The sequence below is a fragment of the Oryctolagus cuniculus genome, unplaced genomic scaffold, assembly GCF_964237555.1.
Source record: "Oryctolagus cuniculus unplaced genomic scaffold, mOryCun1.1 SCAFFOLD_76, whole genome shotgun sequence".
NCBI lineage: Eukaryota > Metazoa > Chordata > Mammalia > Lagomorpha > Leporidae > Oryctolagus > Oryctolagus cuniculus.
This window is the reverse complement of record NW_027208220.1, coordinates 415,897-424,986: the sequence shown is the minus strand read 5'-3', so window position 1 is coordinate 424,986 and position 9,090 is coordinate 415,897. Positions and strand designations below refer to the sequence as shown.

Sequence of the window (9,090 nt, the reverse complement as noted above, 5' to 3'; positions counted from 1 at the left end):
GGTCACATGGCTCAACCATTGCTGTCAAGCTCCACTCCCATCCTAATGGGATTTGCTGCTCCTACTTCCCTGCCTGCCCCCTGGCAAAGTTTTAAAAGGACCTCTCTCTTTCTCTCCATCTCCTGATCTCTGTCTCTCTTATGCTCTTCTTCTCCCTCTTTTCCTTCTTTTCCCCTTCCCACTGGTATGTTGGGTTTCCCCCAATAAACTCTTTCCCTTAAAAAATCAATCAGTAGGGGCTGGCACTGTGGCACAGTGGGTTAATGTCCTGGCTGGAAGCACCAGCATCCCATATGGGCACTTGTTCGAGATCCAGCTGTTCCACTTGCAATATAGCTGTCTGCTATGGCCTGGGATAGCAGTAGAAGATGGCCCAAGTCCTTGGGCCCCTGCACCTGTGTGGGAGACCCAGAAGAAGCTCCTGGCTTCTGGCTTTGGATCAGTGCAGTTTCCAGCTGTTGTGGCCATCTGGGGGTGAACCATTGGATGGAAGACCCCCCGCCTCTGCTCTCTCTGTGTAACTCTGACTTTCAAATAAATAAATAAATCTTTTAAAAAAATCAATCAGTAGGGTGGCACTGTGGCTCACTTGGCTAATCCTCCACCTGCGGCACTGGCACCCCAGGGTTCTAGTCCCAGTCAGGGAGACAGATTCTGTCCCAGTTGCTCCTCTTCCTGTCCAGCTCTCTGCTGTGGCCTGGGAGGGCAGTGGAGGATTGCCCAGGTGCTTGGGCCCTTCACCTTCATGGGAGACCAGGAGGAAGCACCTGGATCCTGGCTTTGCATCAGTGCAGCATGCCAGCCCTTGGTGGCCATTTGGGGGGGTGAACCAATGGAAGGAGGACCCTTCTCTCTGTCTCTCTCTCTCACTGTCTAACTCTGCCTGTTAAAAAATCAATCAGTAAAGAAAATAAAGTTAGTAGGTGTAGGGATTTTATTGAACTGTATTCTTACTGGACTTCAAGGAAGTAGTTGTCCTTTAATAACATACTTTGAAGGAAAAATAAATCCAATGTTGGTCTCTGATTCTTTAAAGACTTATTTATTTAAAAGGAAGACTTACAGTGGAGATGGTGGGGAGTGAGAAAGGAAGACAGAAAGGGAGAGGGAGAAATGCTTTTAGCTACTGGTTCACTCCCAAAATGACTACAGCTGCCAGGCTGGTCCTTGCTGAAGCCAAGGAGCCAAGAACTCCATACAGGTGGCAGAGGCCCTAGCACTTGGGTCATCATCCCCTGCATTCCTGGGCACATTAACTGGGAGCTGGATCAGTAGCAGAGCAGCCAGGACTCAAACTGGTATTGTATGGGTTGCTGGCATTAGGCTGTGGCTTAACCTGTTGTGACACAATGCCAGCCCCTTTTAATAACATTTTAACAACATAAAACAGCACTATAGAAGGAATGCTACTGCAAGTCTGCAGCAAAACATGATAAGATAGAACAAATTATGGGAGTATGAGGAAGGTAGAGCATTTATCTGAAGTTTCTTGCATTTGGAACATTATAGGGCATGAAATTAGCATGTAAATGTGTGAAAGTAGAGGTTTTATTTATTTATCTATTTTAACTTTTTATTTACTTATCTGAGAGCAGAGACACACAGAGAGGAATAAAGAGAAAGAAAGAGCTCCCATCCTTACCAGAAAGAGGGAAGTCTTCCATCCATTGGTTCACTCCCCAGATGATCACAATAGCCAGAATTGTGCTGATACAAAGCCAAGAGCCAGGAGTTTCTTCAGGGTCTCCCATGCAGGTGCAGGGGCCTAAGGACTTGGGCCACCTTCCACTGCTTTCCCAAGTCATAGCAGAGAGCTGCATTGGAAGTGGAGTAGCCAGGACTCAAGCCAGTGCCATAGAGGGTTGCTGGCACTGTAGGTGGCAGGTTTACCTGATTTGCTACAGTACTGGCCCCAAGACCTAAGAATCTTAACTTATAAAACCTCTCCTAAAATTGTAGATTAGGATATCTGACAAATGTGGATCTGAATTGTGCTTTGCTTACCTTCTAGCCATGTGAATTAATTGACTTCTCTACCCTTTAGTTTCCCCATACATAAAATGTAGATTAGGGGCCAGCATTGTGGCAGATCAGGTTAAGTTGTCACTTGCAATACTGGCATCCCCATATCAGAGTGCTGGTTCAAGTCCAGGTGCTCTGCTTCTGATTCAACTTCCTGCTAATACACCTGAGAAGGCAGTGGAAGATGACTCAAGTACTGAGTTCCTGCTACTCACATTGGAGATCGGGGTGAAATTTCAGGAGCCTGGCTTTGGCCTAGCATTTGCTGCCATATGGGGGAGTGAATCAGTGGATGAAAGAAAGATCTCTCTCTCTCTCTCTCTCTCTCTTTGTAACTCTGCCTTTCAATAAATAATAAACCTTTTAGAAACTTGGATCAGGGCCGGTGCCATGGCTCATTTGGTTAATCCTCTGCCTGTGGCACCAGCATCTCATATGGGCACCAGGTTCTAGTACCAGTTGCTCCTCTTCCAGTCCAGCTCTCTGCTGTGGCCCGAGAAGGCAGTGGAAGATGGCCCAGGTGCTTGGGCCCCTGCACCCACATGGGAGACCAGAGGGAGGCACTTGGCTCCTGGCTTCAGATCGTCATAGCTCTGGCTGTAGCAGCCATTTGGGGGGTGAACCAACAGAAGGAAGACCTTTCTTTCTGTCTCTCTCACACACTGTCTAACTCTGTCAAATAAGAAAAAAAAATAAACTTGGATCACTTAGAAATGTGGATGAATAGATTTGTTTAACTGACTTTCTTGACTATTTGTCATGTGGGTGACACTGCCAGATTCCAGAGACATAAAAATGAATACTATAAAAGACTTCACCCTCACAAAATGCACACTCTAGTGGGTGAGAGCCACCTACACCATCCTTCTAACACTGCACAGCAATCCCTCTAAACAGAAGCGGTCGCTGGCATCACACCTGTGGTAGAGATTGCAGGCACTCTTCTATGTCCACTTCTCCTTTCTTCTGGCTTTGTACTTGCATCAGACCTTAGACCTCTGAAATCAGGGCCATGTACCAGTGCTAGTAGAAGTCTGAGAGTACGGGTATCAGGGGCACTTTGAAACCAATACGTCTCATGGCCAGAAAGTCACCCATTTATATTCTCTTCTACTGCCTCAATAGCCAAGGAAGTCAAGTGCTCTGGATAGTACAATTACAGGATGGAAGAGACTCCACGAACTCCATCAGCAGAGCTTTTAGAGGATCTGCCCAAGAGAATGACCTAGACCTGCAGCCAAATTTGACTGGCTAAGCAACAAACTTCTGTTAATTTACCAAGAGTTACTGGTTGTAAATGACTATAGCATGCTCTTGTTTCACTAATTCACAAACCGCCCTGCAAAAGACATTCTGAAAAAGCCAAAGAGCAGTGAGTACTCACTGGTGAGTGGAATAACAGCCAGAAGAAGAGGTGAAGAAGGACCATGAGAACAGAAGGAGGCAGTACAAGGGCCCTGAGGATTGACAGGGCCTGGAAATTGGGGAAACTGTAGGTCGTTCAGGTGAGCTGGGATACAAAGAGAAAGGATGGGGACATGGGAAGACAGAAGAGGGAAGTTAGAGCAAACTGGAAGGCCTGTGGGCCAGGTTAGTAGCTTGTATTGCTAATCAGTACTGTATCATGGGGAACATGGGAACCATGGGGCTGGGGGGAGGAGACTTTGAGCAAAGGCTGACATGCTCCTCTGTGTTTAGAGAAGGGATTGAGGCAGGACTAGAAATAGGCAACCAAGATCAAAGTATACCGCTTATGGAAAGTACCTCCTATAGTATCTGGCAGACAGAAATATGTGGCTCCCCTTTTCCCTTCTTCTTCTCATTTATTAAGGTAATTGGAAAAACTAGTCCTCTCTGTAACTCAGAAATCTTAGTGATGGAAAGAAATGCTTCTTCAAAAATAAATGCTTTATTATATAAAAAAGATATACACAAAATGTTCATTAAAAATGGAATTGAAAAATTAAATTTAAATTTAAAAAGTTTACTTCTTCACATTTCAGTGAAGATCAAGACACTTTTGTGAATCAAGATACTTTGCCATTTAATTCACCCCTAAGAACTGAGGTTTCTGGGAATTTAAACATGGTATTGCTGGATTTTTACATTAGTAACTAAAGAAAACTGCATGTCTTTAAAAAAAAGTTTTAAGATTATAAAACATAAAGAAGTCATAGGGAGCCCAAACAGAATTATGGTATAGATGCCTAGCTATACCCCATGGAAATTCTCACAAAATTACCCCTTTTTGATGAGATAAATGAACCAATGCATTGTTGTAGTGCAGAGATACTCCTTGGTGAAGCTTTTCCAGGTGTTTTTCTGCTGGAGCTTTCAGATGTGATCATTCTCTGTTTCTACTTTGACTGGACCACTTCCACCTCTTGGTAGCCATTGTCTTGACTGTGCTTTGACTTAGGAATCATACTGGTAAATTCATGTTTCATCTTGTATTGTTGCAGGATGATGAAAGCCATCTCAGTTCTTACCTCACATTAAAGAAGAATTTCCATGCAGACAGGGACAGTGAGCAAAGCAAAATTTATTGAAAGTGAGAATCCCCTTGTTGCAGCAGTGAGGAGTGGGGTTCCAAGAGAGCATCTCCCAGTTAAGCCTGTGAGGGCTAGCCATTTTATACATACAGTTGCTCTCTCTGGTTGCTTTCTGAAAACCATTCCTAGATTTAACCAATCAGGGAGGATTAGACTAACAGCCAATCATCACAAAGCAGGGATAAAAAGCAATCAGAAGGGTAGAATAGCAACCAGAGGGGGAGGGTAACAATTAGAAGACTAGAATAACCAACCAATCAGGAGCAAGGCCTACAATGCTGTGTAGTCTTCTCTTGGCATAAAACTAAGTGTGGTTAAGACAGCTTCCAGGGAGAAGCAAGCACTTTGTCCACTCTTCAAGGGCTTTTGTCCCTTTCTCACTCTGATAGGGAAATGACCTAATGAGTTACCTAGTGTAACTCCTCATATTATTGCAGTGTTTGCAAGAGGTGCTTTTAGTTAAAAATCTTTCTATTGAAAACAATATTTCTATAGCTGTTCTGGGAACAACAGTTTTTGCACACCCACTGAACAAGAATGTTAGTCTTTGTTTTTTCTAGTCAGAATTATGTAAGCTGAACAGTGGAGATGTCTGTACTGTTGGCTCTTGTTTCTGTTGCTATTCATCAGTCCTCTTCAATTAGGGTATGAACAAGCCTAATGTTATCCTTGCAGATTGATGTGGATGGTCTGCCACTGTGGGCTTCATCTTTAACATCACCTCAGCCCTTCTTAAATAAATTTACCCCTCATAAATTGCTGATTTCCTTGAGGCCTTGTCCACATACAATTGCCACAAGGCATCCATGGGGTTGCCATTTTCCCATCCATGCTGCACCATCAAGGTAGTGTTCATTCTTCTTCTCCTGCAGAATTCCTGTTGCTCTGATAAGGGCTTTTTCAAATTGATGTCTTAACCTTCTTAGTGCCCCAAACTAGATCCTGGGCAAACAGATTGTGACAAATTACTATTTTATTTTGATGCAGATTTTTTAAATCTACACATACTTTTTCATAGTGTGCATTTCAATGAACTTCCTGAGGAGTAGCTCATATTATAAGTTATTTACAAAATGGAAGGCTATGTTACCTGACTGAGGAGCTATCCGTATTATAGCATTAAGTGAGAAAAGCAAGTTGCAGAGTAATATACATTGCATAGTTCCATTACTGAAGACATAAATAAATAAGCAAATACAGAGTTCAACCTGTTATAGTTCTATTACTGAAGACATAAAATAAATAAGAAAATAGATAATTCAACACTATTCATGTATGAAACCTATTGGTATCCAGTTTTTGAGCCTGTAGCAGCATAAGAAATGCACTGTGGGCTATTAATAACAGTCACTTCTAGGGGTTTGTAGTATTGTCATAGTTCCAATAAGCATATGTTACTTTTATATATTTTAATTAATGGAAACCTTAAAAGAAAAGCATCATTCTAAAGAACTGAAAATGGCAATGCTTGTCCTATAGAAATTGTCAATTTCAATCTTGAAACCCGACCTGTTGGTGCAAAGATTTCTCTTTTCAGTCCAAGTTTCCTTTACTTGCTTGAATTGAACTGCTTTAAATCTAATGTGCTACCTTGAGTTCTCTGTGATTATTAATTCCAATGGATTAAAGACTCTAAGGGGATTTACATAGATTCAGACTTTCAGTGATGATTGCTCTCTGAGAAGAATCCCTGCTCACTTTTAGGAAATATTCTCATCATGAATATAAATTACAGTACTTTGAACTTGTGGGATAAAGGTAATCACCTTCCAAAGGACTTGTTGACCTTAAAAGAACAATGACATGCAAATAAAGCTGAATCAATGAAAATTCTCTCAGGTCAGGTACCAGGGTCTGTAGGAGGTGCTGGTGAATCAAACCTAAGTCACTGAAGAAAGGCACCAACCTTAGGTATAGAGAACCTGAATTTAAGTGTCCCATGCTTTCAATTTCCAACCTTTTCTACCAAGAATTATGAGAAACAGCAGTCTGATATTTCCAGTATATGATATAAGCATGCTAAATTCCATCCAAATGGAAATGTCCACTAGATTGTTTCTAATTCAGAGGCTACAAACATAAATTTGTGAGTCATCTATAGAAAGAGAGTAAAAAAAAAGTCACACATGGGGAGCTGGCCCACGGAAGACACATTGAGAGGAGTATCTGACTCAGCATTTTGATTAATATCTCAAAGTCCCTAAGTTCAAATCTTTTTTAAAAAGTTTATTTGAAAGACACAGTGGCAGAATGAGAGGGAGAGATTTGTCTCACCCACTGGTTCACTCACCAGATGGCTGTAACAGCTGGGACTTGGCCAGGCCAAAACCAGGGGCCAGTATGTGTGTTTATATCAGGGTAGGGCAAAAGCAATTCATCGTGTCACATGAATCATAGTCTGTGTTTGCCGATATTTTAAAACCTATTGTTTCCTACTTGAAAAATCATTAACATGTCTGTGTAGGCTAAATAAGCCCCTTTCACTTTTTTAAGATTTATTTTTGTTTATTTGAAAGAGTACAGAGTGAGAGGAAAAGACACAGAGGAGAAGTCTTCCATCTGCTGATTCACACCCCAAATGGCTATGACCAGAACTAGGCCCAGCAGAAGTCAGGAGCCATGAGTGTCATCCAGATCACTTGCATGGGTGGTTGGGCCCAAGTACTTTGACAACCTTCTGCTTCTTTTCTAGGTGCATTAGCAGGGAGTTGGATCAGAAATAGAGCAGACTCAGGGTCAACATTGTGGCATAGTGGGTAAAGTCACCCACTTTTATTGGCAGCACCCCACATGGGCATTACCTCTTGTTCTGGCTGCTTCACTTAGATAAAGCTTCTGGCTTTGGTTTTGGCATGGCCCAGCACTGGCCTTTGAAGACATCTGGAGAGTGAACCAGTGGATGGAAGATCTCTCTCTCTCTCTCTCCCTCCCTCCCTCCATCTCCCTCTTTCTCTCTCTCTCTTGCTTTTTCTCTCCCTCTCTCTCTCCCTCTCCCTCTCCTCTCTCACTCTCTCTCCCCCATCTCTCCCTCTCTGTAACTTTGAGTTTCAAATAAACAAATAAATCTTTTTTTAAGAAGGTATATCAATCCAATTATCATTTTTTTTTACAGGCAGAGTTAGACAGTGAGAGAGACATAGACAGAGAGAAAGGTCTTCCTTCTGTTGGTTCACCCCCCAAGTAGCCACTACAGCTGGTGCGATGCACTGATATGAAGCCAGGAGCCAGGTGCTTCCTCCTGGTCTCCCATGTGGGTGCAGGACCCAAGCACTTGGGCCATCCTCCACTGCCTTCCCCGGCCACAGCAGAGAGCTGGGCTGGAAGAGGAGCAACCGGGACAGAATCCGGTGCCCCATCTGAGACTAGAACCCGGGGTGCCGGCACCACAGGTGGAGGATTAGCCAACTGAGCCATGGACCAGCTCAAATAAATAAATAAATGTTAAAAAAAAAGTTGTGTGTCTGTGTCAGACTTGGCTGCAAGTGGTTTGCTGAGCCTATTAGTACCCTGAGCAAGATTCACGCCACTACCTGTGCCCTGCAAACACATCTCTGTCAGGAACGTAGTGGACAACACCAGGTCTGAAGACTTATGGTGAAAATTTTGTTGTTATGATCCTAAAGTTCATGTGTATGTTCCACTTGATTTCTACATTCACCATCCAAGAGGATTTGCTTACATTCAATTTGAGGATGCTCATGATTCCAAAAATGCTTTACATAACTTGGACAGAAAATAGATTTGTGGGCATCAAAAATACAATTTGCACAGGGCAATCAGAAGACACCAAATCAGAAGGAAGCCAAGGAAGGGAGGAATGTGTATAGTTCTTCATGTCATGATGATTTGACAAATATTGATGTTCTAGAATCTAATGTTATAAAGGGAGAGCAAGAAGTCAGTCTTTTAATTACAAGTATAAATCTTATAGCCCTAGAAACAGTAGACTGATTAGAAGACTTCACGGTAGCAGAAGCCGTTCCAACATTGTTAGATTCAAACACCAAAGATCGTGATATCCCAGCCCAATAAATAATTGGAGACTAAATCACATTCTAGATCTGCATCTCACAAAAAAATTAAAGGCACCCCTAAAACAGGTTCCAAAACACATTATAAGTCTGGCTCAAGTGATGAAAAGGAACCAGGGAGAAAAGGACTACCTAAATCCAAAGTTCAGTCAAGATCACAGTCTAGGTCTAGGTCAAAATTTAGATCAAGATCTTAGACTAGTCCTAAGTCCAGTGGCCACTGATAATATAAACTATGATAATCTTTAGGCATATATCATTATTTACTCATAGTGTGGTTTACTTAAATTATCAGAAGTACAATGTTGTAATGATACTTTAGAAATACTTGTTAGCCTTCCATGTATCCAGTTATAATTAAAATGACATGTTATTTAGAAGCCACTCTGAAGAGTCCAATTTACTTAATGTCATGGGCAGGTACAAATTTGTGGGGTCGGCTGGTGCCACGGCTCACTAGGCTAATCCTCCATTTTGTGGCGCCG

General features: G+C 42.4%; 1 pseudogene; it reads left to right on the top strand.

Annotated features, from left to right (window-relative positions):
* Positions 1-3,664: 3,664 nt before the first annotated feature.
* Positions 3,665-8,829, top strand: LOC108176158 (serine/arginine-rich splicing factor 10 pseudogene; annotated as a pseudogene).
* Positions 8,830-9,090: the final 261 nt, after the last annotated feature.